Source organism: Apis cerana, linkage group LG12 (genome assembly GCF_029169275.1).
Source record: "Apis cerana isolate GH-2021 linkage group LG12, AcerK_1.0, whole genome shotgun sequence".
NCBI lineage: Eukaryota > Metazoa > Arthropoda > Insecta > Hymenoptera > Apidae > Apis > Apis cerana.
In genome coordinates, this window is record NC_083863.1 from 3,317,621 (window position 1) to 3,335,847 (window position 18,227).

The following is an 18,227-nucleotide window of genomic DNA, read 5'->3' on the forward strand; positions in this document are numbered from 1 at the left end:
GATTATACAAATATATTAGATTATATAATTTAAAAAAGATTTTATTATCTCTCTAATAAAATTACTAAAAAATATTTTATTAACAATTTTTGGCCTAAATATGACAATAAAAAATACTGTGCTTGAACCAGTTAAAAGTTTATCAATTATTTATATATAGAAAAAAAATTTTTTTTATATTATAACAAGATATGATCATATATATATAAATCTTTAATGATGTAACAAAAATTAATTAGACATAGTTTAAATGAAATTATTTTATTCATCCATTCATCAATTCAAAATCTCATTTTTAAAATTTTTTTTTGTACATTGCAAAAATTTTTTAATGAAAAATCATTCAAAAAAAAGGAAAAATGAATATGTACGTAAGTTTTTTAATATAAAAATTTTTTAGTATAAAACTTTTATAGTAAAGAAACATTTAAATTATCATAAACTAGCAATACTAATATTGATGGTGTAATAATAAGAAATACAATAATATTGGCATAAATTAAGATTTTTAATTAAGAAATAAATAAGTGAATAAAAAGTTAAATTATAATTACATCGATAATATTAAATTAATAACTAATAATAAATATAATTATATTGAATTAAACTAATAAATAAATAATATTAAATTAATCACTTATAAATATAGTCAATTACTTTTTTTGATGGAAAATTTCTTTGAATGTGAAATCAACCTTCAAATTTTCATTATTTTTTTCATTTTTTGAATATAATTTTATAACAGAATATATTTTACAATAGAAAAACAAATTAAAACTTAAACATTTTATAATTTAAAGTTTTTCTCAATTATAATTATAACTATACATATAAAATTATATTTCAAAAAATGATAAAAATATTGATTTTAAAAAGAATTGATTTCACATTTGATAAGAAATATTTTCTGATAAAAGGATTATAATTGACTCGATATTTATTCACAACAACAGATAAATAAATTAACAAAAATTCAAAATTTCTAATATCTATATATTATACATGTCAACATTTAAAGACGGCAGAAGACCAAAGAATAAAATAATAATAAAATAATTAAATAAATTATAAATATATTATAATATATATATATTTTGTTTTTGATAGAATATAATCTAACTTATTTACCACTGAACAACTTTTTATAATTTTATTATTTATAATAAAATATATTTATTATGTTATTTTTTATTTACAAAATATTTTATAGTAATAAGTCTGTTTATGTTTTTTTATATGTATATAAAATTGTTAATATTTAAAATTCTAAATATTCTAATATATATATCTATATAATAATTCTAAAATTCTAATATATATATATATATATATATAAAATTGTAAATACTTATAAATATATATATAAAATTATATATATAAATAATAATATATATAATATGTAAATAATAAAATAATACTTAAACTTTTAAAAAAACATGAACGGATTATTACATAATCTAATAGAAATATTTTGTATAATAAAATGAAAATAATATAATAAATATATTTTATTATAAATAATAAATTTATAGAAATTTAATCAGCGGTAAATAAGTTAGATTATATTCTATCAAAAACAAGAAATTATTTGAATATATTTTCAAATGGCAAAATAGTTGAAAACAAATTGATCATCGGAAGATGGATGAAAGAGAAAAAAAGAATGTTTTTTTTCACGCAACGCGAAAAAAAAATAATCGATCTGTAATATAACTGACGAATAATTGCACGCAAATATATGCGAAAATATATTTTATCGTGCACAATTCTGGTCGAGAGAGTCTTCATGTTAGTTCTGCTGCGAAAAACTATAAAATTAGAGGTCGAAAATTGCGGTATACCGCAATGACGAAACTCTCGCACTTAATCAACTCGTACATACAAGTTGTTACAAGTATAACAAATATTTAGAACAAATTTCGAAATTCTAAATTGAATGAAAAATGTTGATATATACAAATATAAAGTTATCTAAATTAAATGCTATATTTTTAAATTTATAACTAAATAAAACAAATTATTCGATTATTATTATATTTCAATATATATTAATTCAATATAATTATATTATTTTTTATTTTAATATTATTCTTATATGTTGATGCTTTTCTTATTCAAAGAGCTATATGAAGTAATAATGAATATTTGTGAAACATTGGAAGATCGATTTTAAAAATTGTTATATAGAAATATTAAGAAATATTAGAAATAATTAGAAATATTAGAAATATTAGAAATATTAGAAATATGGAAATATATAGAAATATTAATTAACTAAAATTATATTTATATAAATCATAAATTGTTAATATAGTATAATATAATATATATAATATAATGTTAATAATAAAAATATAACATATAATATTCAATTATTATATTCATTATTATAAATAATAAATTTATATAAAAAAATGTATAGTAATATATTATTATATATTAATATTCATTATTCATAATTCATTACAATCATTAATAATATAAATATACTATTATAAATAAATTATAATATTTAATAATATTTATAATTATAAATTATAAATTATAAATTATAATACAATTAGTTATAAGTAATTTAAGTTTATATTGAATGAAATAAGGTGAAGATAAAATGAAAAAACAAAACGATGAAAATGGATATTTCACTTATCACTTGATCGTTATTATTGTCTTTTTTTTTTTTGCTTCGATTATAACAAATTTAAATTGATCATATCTTAATAAATAAATCTCAACCAACATTTTTGCATATCAATGCATTTTGAATTTGTTTTGATATACAAACTATAAACGGTTTTTAGATTCTCAAAAAAATTTCATGAATATTATTCGTGACTGCGAATAGCTGAATGAATGGTGGAATACCATTTAGATAATTGTATAATTAGTTGAAATATTAAAAGAATTTTCCTCTTGGATGGATGAAAAATAAGGTGTTTTTTTTTTTTTTTGATAAATGGATTATATTTAAATGGATATGTGATTATATGAAACCGTTATTTCTTACAATGTGATTCGATGATGGATTTTATCTCTTAATTAATTAAATAATTAATTAATTAACTAATTTTTGAAAGATCTATAAGGAAACTGTAACTAATGATATCTTCTGAACGATGAAAGAAAGTTTTTAACTAATTTTAACTTGAAATGAGTGTTGCACATAATAGATTTGTTTGCCAAAAATCTCGTGAAGATATGGTGAAGATGTCGAATGCTGTTAATTGGCATTAACGGATTACGAAAGTTAAAGTTATTTTAAATAATAATTTTATTTAAAATGATTGAATAATATTTATTCTTTGCTAGAATTGATTTGCATTTTATATAATTTTTGCAGTTTACAGTTACAGTTATTATTTATATTTTATATTTGTTTTATATTTTGAAAAATAAATTATTAAAATAACTTAATGAAGTAACTTTATTCTCAACTATTAAAATTTTGTTTATATCTAGTTGTTTTTAAGAATGGCTGGAGCATATCATGCTTGAAATCGGGATTATATTACTTTAGCCATTGAAGTGTCTTAAAAAATATATAAAATATACAAAAAGTTTTTAAAAAGTATACAATTGCAAATTTCACATAAATATTATTTTCAAAAATAGTATTATACTCTGCAATTATTTTAGACTCTTTATTTTAAGTTTAATAGAGATATATACCCGAAAATAATTGAAATTCTTGCAAGGAATTTTTCTTGAATTGATTTGATCATAAACTTTGCGACTAATTGTTTGTGAAAAAAATCAACTGATCATAACAATATATATATTAACATTATAGTTTTATTTGTTCAAAATTGAATTATAATATAATTTATTATACACATAAACAGTGCAAATGATTAATAATAGAACTCTTTTTTTATTTATTATAGAAATATTTATTAATAAAAAACAAAGATAAACTAATGTACATACAACATTAAAAAAAACTGTATATACTTATTTGAATAATTTTGTTACTCGAACAATTCTGATTATTTAAATGAAAAGTTAAAAAGATAATCGATGCATTTTTATTATTAATAATTTACTCGAATATGAATCAGTTATTTCTTTTGAATTCATATAAATGTAGTTCTAATGTACATTGAATAATGGCAGAATCAATGATATTCTTTGTAGAAAAATAAAAAAAAAATAATAAAATGTGACAGTTTTGTAAATTTATATTAATAATTCAGAAATGATTAAAAAATGATAATAATTTTTAATGAAATATAGCCATCATGACGCAAAAAGGATTAAAAAATTAAATAAAATAAATTGATTTTGTGAAAAAATGATATCATATTCCATACTTATAATATAATATTAAAAAAAAAATTTGAAATATCTTAAATAGTTTCATTTCAATTTAAAGACATGAAACTCAATAATAACTTTTGGATAAATTTTTCATATTTGTATCATATTTAATATTAAGTGAAGTGATAAAAACTATATAGATATCTATATTAATAAAAATTCATTTGAGAATTCGATAAAATTCAATCTTTGGAAAATTTAGCATTTTGATTATTAAATTATTAAATCTAATCTATATTCAATCAAATAAATTGAAACAATCAGATTTTGAAATAATTCACAAGATCAAATTAATTTAATTATAATTTGATTAAATTAATTAGAATTTGAAATATTTAAATATTTATCTAAGACAATACATATTATTATTTGTAAATAACCCGAGATAATCATATATTATACTGTTTATAATATAATATAATTTCAAAAATGAAATTTTTAGGTATATAAGAAAATAAATCGAAAATATAGGATATCTGTTTTATTTAAATGTGAAATATTTTTTAAAGAAAAAATATTATAAAAAAAATATTAAAAGAATATTATAAAGAAAATATTCTATTATGTATTTTCTTTGTAAAAAATAATAATTTTTTTCATATTTTTTTTTCTAAAGAAAATTAAATTAAAATTCGTTAATTACATAGCTTCTTATTATATATGTACGTATTCAATCTTGATTTTAATTAAAAGATATATGATCTTTTATTATACTATGATACTTTGAATTTTTTTAATATAACATATATTGAATTTAAAATACAAAGAGATTATTCGTGAATGATAGAAAGTTAATAATAAATTCTGAAATTTTGATAATAAAAATATTTGCAATAAAGTAAAATAAATTATTTTATTTTTGGATTAAAAAAGAAAAAATAAGAATAAAAAGTAATAATTTTTGAAATATAGTTTTGCAAAAATCATTGAAATTTATAAGATAATCTATAAGATATTTAATATCTACAAAATATGTCTTTGCTTTTTTTGTAATAAACTTTTAATATAATAAATTTTATATATAATATATACAATTCTTATGCAGAAATTGAATTTGGAAATTTGAAACTTCTGCGATGTTGCTTCGATAGTCGTTATAGAAATAGATCATGATTTTTTTATAACAATTATTATTTTTTTATATAATAAAAAATACTGATAATATCATATTATAAATTTTATATATAAGTAAGAAATTTATATCTTGTTTAAAAATTAAAAGATATATGATACTTTATTGATAAAGAAAAATATACTAAAAATAATATATACCAATATAATAATAAACAAAATTACCTACATGCATATGCAGTTTAAAATGCATAATTTGCATTTTATTAAGAATAATCTTTAATTTATTAAGAAGATATTATAATTTTTGAGCGGATATTTATGTACATATACTGTATTTTTATTTTATTTATAACCTATGAATAATATTATCGGATTAACCGGCCATTCATTTATCCAACCAGAGAATATAGCCAATCTTATAAGGTTCAGTTAGAAAAAATTTACTATACAGGATATCCCACAGATGATGGCACAACTTTGAAAAAGATGTTTATATATTAAAAAATAAATAAAAAATATAGAATAAAATTATTTCATTTAAGAATAATTCGAAAATTTTTCCAACCCAAATGAAGTTATTTAATTCCGGATTAGAATGAATTACTGATAAGTGATTACATATGAAAATAAACAAACGGGGCAACATAGAAAAAAATTTTAAATCCTTTTTTATGAAAATCGAGATTGAATATATACATACATACATAACAAGAAACTATATAAATAAAAAACAAAAAATAATACATTTTACAAATTTCTTATACTCAAAATCTTATTTTCTATGTTATTTTATTCGCATTTTTTCACTACTTACAGAAAAAGTAATTTTTATTATTATTCTGATTTAAATTACTAATTGATTATTAAAAATAATAATAATAATAATCATAATCATGAATCAAATAATTATCATATAGAATAATCTAATTTACGGAATTTTCAGAAATTTCAATAACATATCAAACTATTTCAACAAAGATAATATAAAAGAAAAAATCTTTGGTCATCAACTTTTTAACTTTTAACTTTTAATTGTAAGAATTATAATTAATTACAATTTTTAATTATTAGAAATATTTTATCCATAATTAGTAATTAATATATTTATAATCGTTTTCATGAATTTTATGTAAGTTTATTATGAAACAAAATTTATAGAAAAAAGAAATTTTCGCCACAAAAATCAATCAGATATTAAATATCGAAACTGCGAAATTCAATTATCAATTGCAAAACAATTATGGTGAATCATCTTTGACTGATTCAAAGCTCATAATTTAAACAATTGTACAGTGCTATAATCATAAATAGTTTTTTTAAGTGATAGTATTCGGTTGAAATATCTCTTTATATGCAATAATCACATTTAGTTGAACTTTAATTAAATCATTTATAACTGTAAGATTATAATTGATTATATTGCGAAATTTGAATGAACTAATGATAATTAATTCTAATTGTAATTGATTGATTAAATTTTATTGTGAAGTAACTATCATTCTGATCGCCATCGTCTAAAACCTAAACTATTAAAAATGCTAAAGCTATTAAAAATGCTAAAATTCAAATTATCGCTTCATAAGTCAATTGTGATTTTTCATCTTTAATATTAAGATATAACATTTTGAAGAATTTTTTTGTTTTGTTATTTTAAATTATCTTAGTCGCTTCATAAGTCAGTTGTGATTTTTCATCTTTAATATTAACATATAACATTTTGAAGAATTGGAACATTCTTTTGTTTTGTTATTTCTTTTAAATAAATTTAAACCTGTTTATGAGGTTACTTATCGGTTTCATCCCAATCTCATCAATCATTATTTTTTTTTAACTTTAAAATTTTCCGATTAATAATATAATAATCATTAATCACAATCCAGTGGACAATTCTTAATTTTATTATTAATTATTAATTTTCCAATACTCTATTTTTTGATAAATTTGTTGCATATTCTTTATTTTCTCAATAATTTTATTTTGTTTCAATTAGTAGCACTTCATTCATTCATTTCAATTCAACAAAATTATTATACTTCCGTGAACAATACAAATATAAATTCAAATATAAAAACGATTCAAATTTAAATATTAAAATATAGAAAAATTTTTTCTTGATTGTTATTATAATTTTGATAGAAGAAAGTGAATATAATAAATAAATAAATATTGTATATGATATAAGCAATATATACGGAATAATAATAAAAACATTCAGATAATATAGATTTAAAATAATGGGTATTTCGATAATCGAATAGAAGTACAAAACGTATATATGAATCGCAACAGCGATAGTTTTAACTTTCTTACATCTATAGGAGAATTAAATCATGCTCGGAGTAAACCTGATAAATCGTAACAGTCCAGCGAGGAGGATAATATTTTTCTCGATTTCTCAAAGCTCTCCACTGTTCAATAGACCTATTCGATACATCGAATACCAAAGTCTTGATTCGTGGTGGTTCTTATCTTTGCCACGGTTCCATGGATACGTTTCGAACGGTATAAGGTTGTAGGGAAAATTGTGATTCTTGTTGAAAGTAGCGAAGGATCCAGTAGATTTTTGTTATATGGAAACCTCGGAAATCTACACCATATTATGTTATATAGATATAGACAGTGCTACATACAGTGATTCCAAAAAATATTGGCACATCTTTTTAAACACGATAACTTTTTTAAAATTAGATTTAATATGTTGAATTGTTTTGAAAAGTAAAAATAAAAGAACAATTTAATTGATTAAATGAAAAAAGAAATCTTAAAAAATTATAATTTGTCAAAATGAATTTGTAATTAAAATTTAGTTTAAAAAACAGATTTTAAGGATTTATGTTAGTTTTATATATATATAAAGATTTACAAAAAAATATTTTTCCATTTCGATGATTTTTTATTGTTAAAATTATATCAATCAAAAAAGTAAATGATGATTTTATGAAGATTTTATGAAGATTTTACTTGATAATCATTGTTTATTAAAAAGTTATAATATAATTTAATCTAAAAAATCAGATTTTAAATAAATTTTTGTTTGATCGATTAATTTATATTAATTCTAACTTTCATTTTAAATCAAAATTAAATAAAAACTCATCTAATCGTTAATCAAATAAATGATTTGCATTAAATTTTTTTATTATTAAAACTATTTTTCTAAATCTGTCAATTGTTTGTAATAAACATGATTAAAATTATTAACTGATTTAATCTAATTTAAAGAAAACTATTTTAAAGAAATATTTTCATTAATAATTTTTATTAATAATTAATGAATAATTATTGTTATTGAAGTCTTTAGTATTAATTTTAATATTAATTATATTATTTAGAGTAATGACTTTGACAATATTTTAAAAAATTAAAAATACAAATTTATTTCACCAAATTATTTATTTTGTAAATATATGCTGAAAATTTTATTGATATCGGTTAATGCAAAAATTAATAAAAAGCATTGAAAAAATAAATATTTTTAGATTTTTGATCGAAACTCATAAAAAACAATAATTTTCGTTTTCTTTAACCGTTTGTAATTATGATAATATTAGTCTATTTCAACATTTCAAAATTTTTAGCATATATGTAATTGATATAAATTTATACAAAATGTATTTTTTTAAATTTTCATTAAAAGCACAGATAAAAAAATTGGAAAAAACATTTGCTATTTTTTTTACAATCCCGATCAATAGCCAAGATTTTTAAGATATTTTTTTGCATGTAAACTATTCTAACTTTTCAAAATAATTCAACGCATTAAGTTTAATCTAAAAAAAAAAATTATCGTGTTTTAGAAAATATATCAATTTTTGGAGCTACTGTGTATATATATATATACAATGCAAGTCATTCGCATTGATCGACTCTGGAATCGGTTTCTTCGATTACGTTGAAACATTCGAAGAAAAAGTGTATATCTGGTATCGTTAGCTACATTCATGGGAAATAGCAAACCTTTTGAAAGAAATTGGAATTGGATTGAATGGGAAGATGTTTAAGTTTTTTGTTCACTATATTAAATACATTTAATATACATACATATTCTTTTTATTCAAATACAGTAGATTTTTCAATTTTAAATACAATTTATTCAAAATTTAATCTTCAAATTTAAATTATTATTGAGTTTATTTGAGTTTGAATTAATTTTTCCATTTGAAATAATGTTGAATAATGTTAAATTGAATTAATTAAATTCAAATTCTTAAAATTAATATAAAATATATATATTAGAAAGTTATGATTCATTAACATTTAGTATTTAATCATCATTTAATTTTTATTTTGAAAGATAGATTATTTGTCTAACGTTATTTATTTTTATTTATTAAAAAACGTTATTTTAAAAATTTTTTTAAAATATTCCATTACATTGCTATTATCATTTTAAACAACAAATTGATATTCCTTTTAAAATTGTGATATTGAAATGCAATTTTCTATGAATTTTAAATCAATTTCAATTCAACAATTCATTAATGTTTATAATGGAAATGCATATGATATGTTCGATTTTCGAATTTATTTGAATTTTAAATTATTTAAATATCAAATCATTTGAAATTTGAGAATTACTTTTAATGAAATATTTTAAAATAATCAATTTATATAAATATTATGAAATTATAATTATAATAAGTAATTTAACAAGAAATTTATTCATTATAGAAATAGTATAGATAAAATTTATTATAAAATTACAATGAATTTACTGATTAATAATTATTTTAATATTTCCATATTTAACTAATTATTATATATTATGTTTCAATAACTTTTTCTCATTAATCACGATTTATGATTAAATATCATATTATATGATACCATATATCATGTGATTTCAATTGAGAATCCTGCAGCAAGAGGAATATAAATCCATTTTTGACAGTTCTTTAATTATTACGTGTAATACACTACGTAAAAAATTTTTTGCATCGTTCGATGCATGTTTGATGCAAATCCAATAAAATGACTGATTTATTGCAGATACTTGCAGATTTATTACAGACTGCCGCTATTACTATTTTATGTCAAACAGGAAATGATTGCATCATACAGTATTTATTCGTTATAAGCTCTCAATATTTATACAGTATTTATTCGTTATAAACCTGGAATAGATCGTGATCTGTAAGGAAATTTATTAAACAGATATTTAAAAATTATTAAGTTGTCAATTAATCAAATAAATGGTGTGATTCTCTAATGAAAATTAAAATAGTAATTATTTCAAAAAAAATAAAAAAGTGATGAAATAGAAAAAAAGAATTTAAATATTTTAACAATTTTTCTTTTGCTAGAAAATATTCGATTCATTCTTTAAAATTTATAGATTTTTATATTTTTCGGTGTTTGTCGCTTGTTTTTATAATCAAAAAATATTATTTTATTTTTCATTAGAAATTCAAATGAAAAAAAAAAGATCTTTACTATTTATTTTCTTTGTAATTCTAACTAAAGTTGTAATTTTTCTAAAATTTTTTTTATATGTCATCTAATAATTTTTTAGCAAAAAGCTATATTGTTTCAATTTTAAAGAAATTATTTTACTTAAAACAATGATTTAATATTATTACCAGAGTTCTATTTATATCATTTTTTATTAGCAATATCATTAACATATTTTTATATTAGATCCGGACCTATGTATCAAATTGTATTATATAAAATTATTTATGTAATAATTACAAGTATTTTTATATTTTATCATTTATTTCATTTATGATTATATGTAAAATTTAAATTTTATAAAATATTATAAAATCATAAATATAAATTATTATTTTTGTATGTATAAATATGTATATATTTCATATCCACTTTGTTTTACATATTTTTTTCATTTACATTTATTATTTTAAAATTAATTAAAATATAAATATAAATACAATTATACAATATAATACTATATATATATATATATATAGAGAGAGAGAGAGAGAGAGAGAGAAATATGAATCATATGTAATTATTCCAATCAATTTTAAAAAAATTCACCAAAAAATTAATAAAACTTAATAAAATTATTAAAAATTAATAAAAAATTAATAAAATTAATTTTTGCAATCATCAAAAATCATTATGATTTAAATACTAACTGTTTTAACTGTTTTAACTTGTTAAAACTGTGTTAACTAAACTGTTTTAAACTGTTTTAATCAAAAATGAAAAAATATAAATCTATGTGTTTTTGCAATCAAAAAATAATATTGTGTTCTAGACAATCCATATATAATACTAGAGACGATCCAATAATACTAATAAAATCTGAATTAAATCACTTATTCTGTATTCATCCAATCTATATTAAACAATGCAAAGCATTTTCTTATATATATTATATGTGATAATACAAAATTTATCAAAAATAAATCTACCTCTTTTTTGATATAAAATATCAATTATTATAATTAATAATTAATATGCAAATATTAATATAAAAAAATATTCAATATAAGTAGATAATATTCAGCATGATTCACAAGAAAATACCAAAAGCTTGTAAATACAAAGTATCATACGCAACAAGGTATTATTTAATTAAAAATCAAGCCGACACAGATAAGTATGGTTGTTATTATTCTACTCATTCTTTTCAATCAAGTATTATAATACCCACGTAATACCGTTGCAGGAAATTATTATTATATGAAAATTATTATAAAAATTTTCTTTTGATATAGAGTTATATGAGTACATGTGTTACAATTTATACGCACCTAAATCTCATAGGCGTAAATAGCTTCCATTATTTACTATTTTTAATACTAATAATCTATCATTTTCGCATGTATGTTTATTTGTGAAGACAAGAAATCTCGCGAGACGACATAAGAATAATAAGAATATTTTCTTTCATTCAGAGATATATATAATTTTATTTGGAAATATAATATTTTTGGCCAATATACGTAACTTTTATTTTAGAAATTAGATATTCAATTTTTCTCGAAGATTTTATGTCAACTATAAATAATATTTATTTATATTCGATGGAAATTTTTATTTATAAGGAACGATTATTTTGACTTCATTCTGTCATTCGATAAATATTGTTTCGTGTCTCTTTAATTTTTCAATTATTATACCAAATTTCTTCTAAAAAATAAAAAATAGAATTAAAAAATAAAATAAAATAAACTAAAAAATAGAAAATTAATACTGCTGATATATACAAGTGTATTCAGATGTAGAAAGATTTCTAAAAATAATAAAATAAAATTACAGTTATTCATAACATCATATAATTTTTAAAAAATCTTTGAGACAAATTATATTCCTTTATAATTAAATCTTTACAATTCCAATATTTAAAAATAATTATTTATAATTAAATCAAATAGCAACTATGACATTTATTTAACACAATTACTAATCTCAAAAATCTTATTTATTAACATTACCGTTTCCACTTTTTTGAACTCTCATCTACATCAATGTTCGTCAAAAATAATTATGAATAGATCTCTATTCTCGATGACTTAATTTACATGTATATCTATGCTGTCACAGTACGTCTTACGTGCAGCAAATCGTGAAATAAATCGATGTTTAGTCAATATCAGTATAAAGAAATCAATATCAACTGCAAGTGGTATTTTACTAAAAAGATGAGAGCATTTTATATCGACGAAATTAAAAATTTGTACAGATAGTAGAAAATAATGTACAAATTCGTAAAAGTTAATACATAAAGTTGTAAGGTTAAAAAAAAAAAGAATACCAACAACACACGGTGTTCCCAAGCGGTCACCCATCCAAGTACTAACCGTGCCCGACGTAGCTTGACTTTGGTGATCGAACGAGAACCAGTAGTTCCTACGTGGTATGGTCGTTGGCACGAGATTTATTAGTGCTTTTTTTGAAATGCGTGTTATAAAATTCACTTTAAACGAGAATGGAAAGATCTACAATCTATCAGTCAAACGCACTGACTTAGATAATATCGCGCCATTCATGCATCCATATTTTTCACGCAGCTCAAAAGATTTAAAAAATATAAATGAAAATACAGATAATATCGGTTATTAAAGACGGATAAATCATTGGAATAAATCGAAACTCACCAGATAGTCGAGAGCTGAGTAAAAATAAGAGTAGAAATCTTTTATTCAAATTGCATTTCTTTACAATTTATCTCTACGCTTTCAATATTTACAATCAAATCAGAATTCAACCATAATGATTATTTAATACAACATACTATTAACTTCAAAATTCCTATCCATTCCTACCATCTTCGTTTCCTCCTTCCTCAAATATTCAATCCTTGTCATAAAATAGACGAATTGATCATTATTCTCGATGACACAAGTATACGTACACTGTCACACACGACAGTACGTCTTACGTGCAGCAAATCGTGAAATAAATCGATGTTTAGTCAATATCAGTATAAAGAAATCAATATCAACTGCAAGTGGTATTTTACTAAAAAGATGAGAGCATTTTATATCGACGAAATTAAAAATTTGTACAGATAGTAGAAAATAATGTACAAATTCGTAAAAGTTAATACATAAAGTTGTAAGTTAAAAAAAAAGAATACCAACAACACACGGTGTTCCCAAGCGGTCACCCATCCAAGTACTAACCGTGCCCGACGTAGCTTGACTTTGGTGATCGAACGAGAACCAGTAGTTCCTACGTGGTATGGTCGTTGGCACGAGATTTATTAGTGCTTTTTTGAAATGCGTGTTATAAAATTCACTTTAAACGAGAATGGAAAGATCTACAATCTATCAGTCAAACGCACTGACTTAGATAATATCGCGCCATTCATGCATCCATATTTTTCACGCAGCTCAAAAGATTTAAAAAATATAAATGAAAATACAGATAATATCGGTTATTAAAGACGGATAAATCATTGGAATAAATCGAAACTCACCAGATAGTCGAGAGCTGAGTAAAAATAAGAGTAGAAATCTTTTATTCAAATTGCATTTCTTTACAATTTATCTCTACGCTTTCAATATTTACAATCAAATCAGAATTCAACCATAATGATTATTTAATACAACATACTATTAACTTCAAAATTCCTATCCATTCCTACCATCTTCGTTTCCTCCTTCCTCAAATATTCAATCCTTGTCATAAAATAGACGAATTGATCATTATTCTCGATGACACAAGTATACGTACACTGTCACACACGACAGTACGTCTTACGTGCAGCAAATCGTGAAATAAATCGATGTTTAGTCAATATCAGTATAAAGAAATCAATATCAACTGCAAGTGGTATTTTACTAAAAAGATGAGAGCATTTTATATCGACGAAATTAAAAATTTGTACAGATAGTAGAAAATAATGTACAAATTCGTAAAAGTTAATACATAAAGTTGTAAGGTTAAAAAAAAAGAATACCAACAACACACGGTGTTCCCAAGCGGTCACCCATCCAAGTACTAACCGTGCCCGACGTAGCTTGACTTTGGTGATCGAACGAGAACCAGTAGTTCCTACGTGGTATGGTCGTTGGCACGAGATTTATTAGTGCTTTTTTTGAAATGCGTGTTATAAAATTCACTTTAAACGAGAATGGAAAGATCTACAATCTATCAGTCAAACGCACTGACTTAGATAATATCGCGCCATTCATGCATCCATATTTTTCACGCAGCTCAAAAGATTTAAAAAATATAAATGAAAATACAGATAATATCGGTTATTAAAGACGGATAAATCATTGGAATAAATCGAAACTCACCAGATAGTCGAGAGCTGAGTAAAAATAAGAGTAGAAATCTTTTATTCAAATTGCATTTCTTTACAATTTATCTCTACGCTTTCAATATTTACAATCAAATCAGAATTCAACCATAATGATTATTTAATACAACATACTATTAACTTCAAAATTCCTATCCATTCCTACCATCTTCGTTTCCTCCTTCCTCAAATATTCAATCCTTGTCATAAAATAGACGAATTGATCATTATTCTCGATGACACAAGTATACGTACACTGTCACACACGACAGTACGTCTTACGTGCAGCAAATCGTGAAATAAATCGATGTTTAGTCAATATCAGTATAAAGAAATCAATATCAACTGCAAGTGGTATTTTACTAAAAAGATGAGAGCATTTTATATCGACGAAATTAAAAATTTGTACAGATAGTAGAAAATAATGTACAAATTCGTAAAAGTTAATACATAAAGTTGTAAGGTTAAAAAAAAAAGAATACCAACAACACACGGTGTTCCCAAGCGGTCACCCATCCAAGTACTAACCGTGCCCGACGTAGCTTGACTTTGGTGATCGAACGAGAACCAGTAGTTCCTACGTGGTATGGTCGTTGGCACGAGATTTATTAGTGCTTTTTTTGAAATGCGTGTTATAAAATTCACTTTAAACGAGAATGGAAAGATCTACAATCTATCAGTCAAACGCACTGACTTAGATAATATCGCGCCATTCATGCATCCATATTTTCACGCAGCTCAAAAGATTTAAAAAATATAAATGAAAATACAGATAATATCGGTTATTAAAGACGGATAAATCATTGGAATAAATCGAAACTCACCAGATAGTCGAGAGCTGAGTAAAAATAAGAGTAGAAATCTTTTATTCAAATTGCATTTCTTTACAATTTATCTCTACGCTTTCAATATTTACAATCAAATCAGAATTCAACCATAATGATTATTTAATACAACATACTATTAACTTCAAAATTCCTATCCATTCCTACCATCTTCGTTTCCTCCTTCCTCAAATATTCAATCCTTGTCATAAAATAGACGAATTGATCATTATTCTCGATGACACAAGTATACGTACACTGTCACACACGACAGTACGTCTTACGTGCAGCAAATCGTGAAATAAATCGATGTTTAGTCAATATCAGTATAAAGAAATCAATATCAACTGCAAGTGGTATTTTACTAAAAAGATGAGAGCATTTTATATCGACGAAATTAAAAATTTGTACAGATAGTAGAAAATAATGTACAAATTCGTAAAAGTTAATACATAAAGTTGTAAGGTTAAAAAAAAAAAGAATACCAACAACACACGGTGTTCCCAAGCGGTCACCCATCCAAGTACTAACCGTGCCCGACGTAGCTTGACTTTGGTGATCGAACGAGAACCAGTAGTTCCTACGTGGTATGGTCGTTGGCACGAGATTTATTAGTGCTTTTTTGAAATGCGTGTTATAAAATTCACTTTAAACGAGAATGGAAAGATCTACAATCTATCAGTCAAACGCACTGACTTAGATAATATCGCGCCATTCATGCATCCATATTTTTCACGCAGCTCAAAAGATTTAAAAAATATAAATGAAAATACAGATAATATCGGTTATTAAAGACGGATAAATCATTGGAATAAATCGAAACTCACCAGATAGTCGAGAGCTGAGTAAAAATAAGAGTAGAAATCTTTTATTCAAATTGCATTTCTTTACAATTTATCTCTACGCTTTCAATATTTACAATCAAATCAGAATTCAACCATAATGATTATTTAATACAACATACTATTAACTTCAAAATTCCTATCCATTCCTACCATCTTCGTTTCCTCCTTCCTCAAATATTCAATCCTTGTCATAAAATAGACGAATTGATCATTATTCTCGATGACACAAGTATACGTACACTGTCACACACGACAGTACGTCTTACGTGCAGCAAATCGTGAAATAAATCGATGTTTAGTCAATATCAGTATAAAGAAATCAATATCAACTGCAAGTGGTATTTTACTAAAAAGATGAGAGCATTTTATATCGACGAAATTAAAAATTTGTACAGATAGTAGAAAATAATGTACAAATTCGTAAAAGTTAATACATAAAGTTGTAAGGTTAAAAAAAAAAAAGAATACCAACAACACACGGTGTTCCCAAGCGGTCACCCATCCAAGTACTAACCGTGCCCGACGTAGCTTGACTTTGGTGATCGAACGAGAACCAGTAGTTCCTACGTGGTATGGTCGTTGGCTTAAAAATTATAAGTTCTTTTTTCAAATTATGTACAATAAAATTGACTAAAACAATAATGGAAAGATTTATAATCTGTCAATCAAATACACCAATTTAAATTATGCTAATTAATTACGTATGTATTACATAATATTTGAATGTAAATTTTTTTTTATGATATCCTGAAATTGATATGCATAATTTTAATAAAATCTTGAGTATCTGTTTCAAATAATTTGGATTGAATTCAAAGAATTTATATCTGAAAATAAATGATTGGAAATGCATGTTTTTGTACAAATTGTATTTCTTTGCATATTATTTCTCTTCTTTTTTTTTTCATTTATAATTAAATTTAGTATATAATAAATATATCTTTTAGTACTCGAATGGTGATGCACCTCATGTTTTGATTCGAGAATTTTAAGGCATTATTTGGATTGATGTGGCCATTTGAATGATAACAATATTTATATTTGATTTTTTTTAGAATATTGTTTTATGTATAGATTCCTAAGCTTTTTACATATAATCTTATAAAATATAAAATAATATATCAAATAATTATATTTTCTTATCTGAAAATATACTATGATTGCGGATTGACTTACATTTTCGGCATTAGTCTGAGTTTCACAATAGAAATATTATTTTCAAATAATAATTATAAGTTTTTGAATTTTAATAAATTAAATAAGCATGGAATATGGTAATAAAATTAGTTCAAATAAAATGAGTTTGATTTTTCGTTATTGAATGAAATGAAATTATTAATTTTAATTCTATTCATTAAGAAATTGACAATAGGGAGAAGGAAAGCAGTAATGAAAATTAACAGAAAGTTAAATGTTTGCTCTCAATGAAATAAGAAAGATGAAGGA

General features: G+C 22.1%; 6 non-coding genes across 6 annotated transcripts; all 6 read right to left on the bottom strand.

The window, feature by feature from the left end:
* Nucleotides 1–13,114: 13,114 nt before the first annotated feature.
* On the bottom strand, nucleotides 13,115–13,233 carry LOC114578309 (5S ribosomal RNA). Its single transcript, XR_003699155.1, has one exon. It is a non-coding gene; the product is annotated as a 5S ribosomal RNA (ribosomal RNA).
* A 706-nt stretch (nucleotides 13,234–13,939) lies between these two features.
* LOC133667127 (5S ribosomal RNA) lies at nucleotides 13,940–14,058 on the bottom strand. The gene has a single exon (XR_009832286.1). It is a non-coding gene; the product is annotated as a 5S ribosomal RNA (ribosomal RNA).
* A 706-nt stretch (nucleotides 14,059–14,764) lies between these two features.
* On the bottom strand, nucleotides 14,765–14,883 carry LOC133667128 (5S ribosomal RNA). The gene has a single exon (XR_009832287.1). It is a non-coding gene; the product is annotated as a 5S ribosomal RNA (ribosomal RNA).
* A 708-nt stretch (nucleotides 14,884–15,591) lies between these two features.
* Nucleotides 15,592–15,710, bottom strand: LOC133667129 (5S ribosomal RNA). Its single transcript, XR_009832288.1, has one exon. It is a non-coding gene; the product is annotated as a 5S ribosomal RNA (ribosomal RNA).
* Nucleotides 15,711–16,418: 708 nt separating this feature from the next.
* LOC133667130 (5S ribosomal RNA) lies at nucleotides 16,419–16,537 on the bottom strand. Its single transcript, XR_009832289.1, has one exon. It is a non-coding gene; the product is annotated as a 5S ribosomal RNA (ribosomal RNA).
* Nucleotides 16,538–17,246: 709 nt separating this feature from the next.
* On the bottom strand, nucleotides 17,247–17,365 carry LOC133667132 (5S ribosomal RNA). Its single transcript, XR_009832291.1, has one exon. It is a non-coding gene; the product is annotated as a 5S ribosomal RNA (ribosomal RNA).
* Between the last annotated feature and the right edge of the window lie 862 nt (nucleotides 17,366–18,227).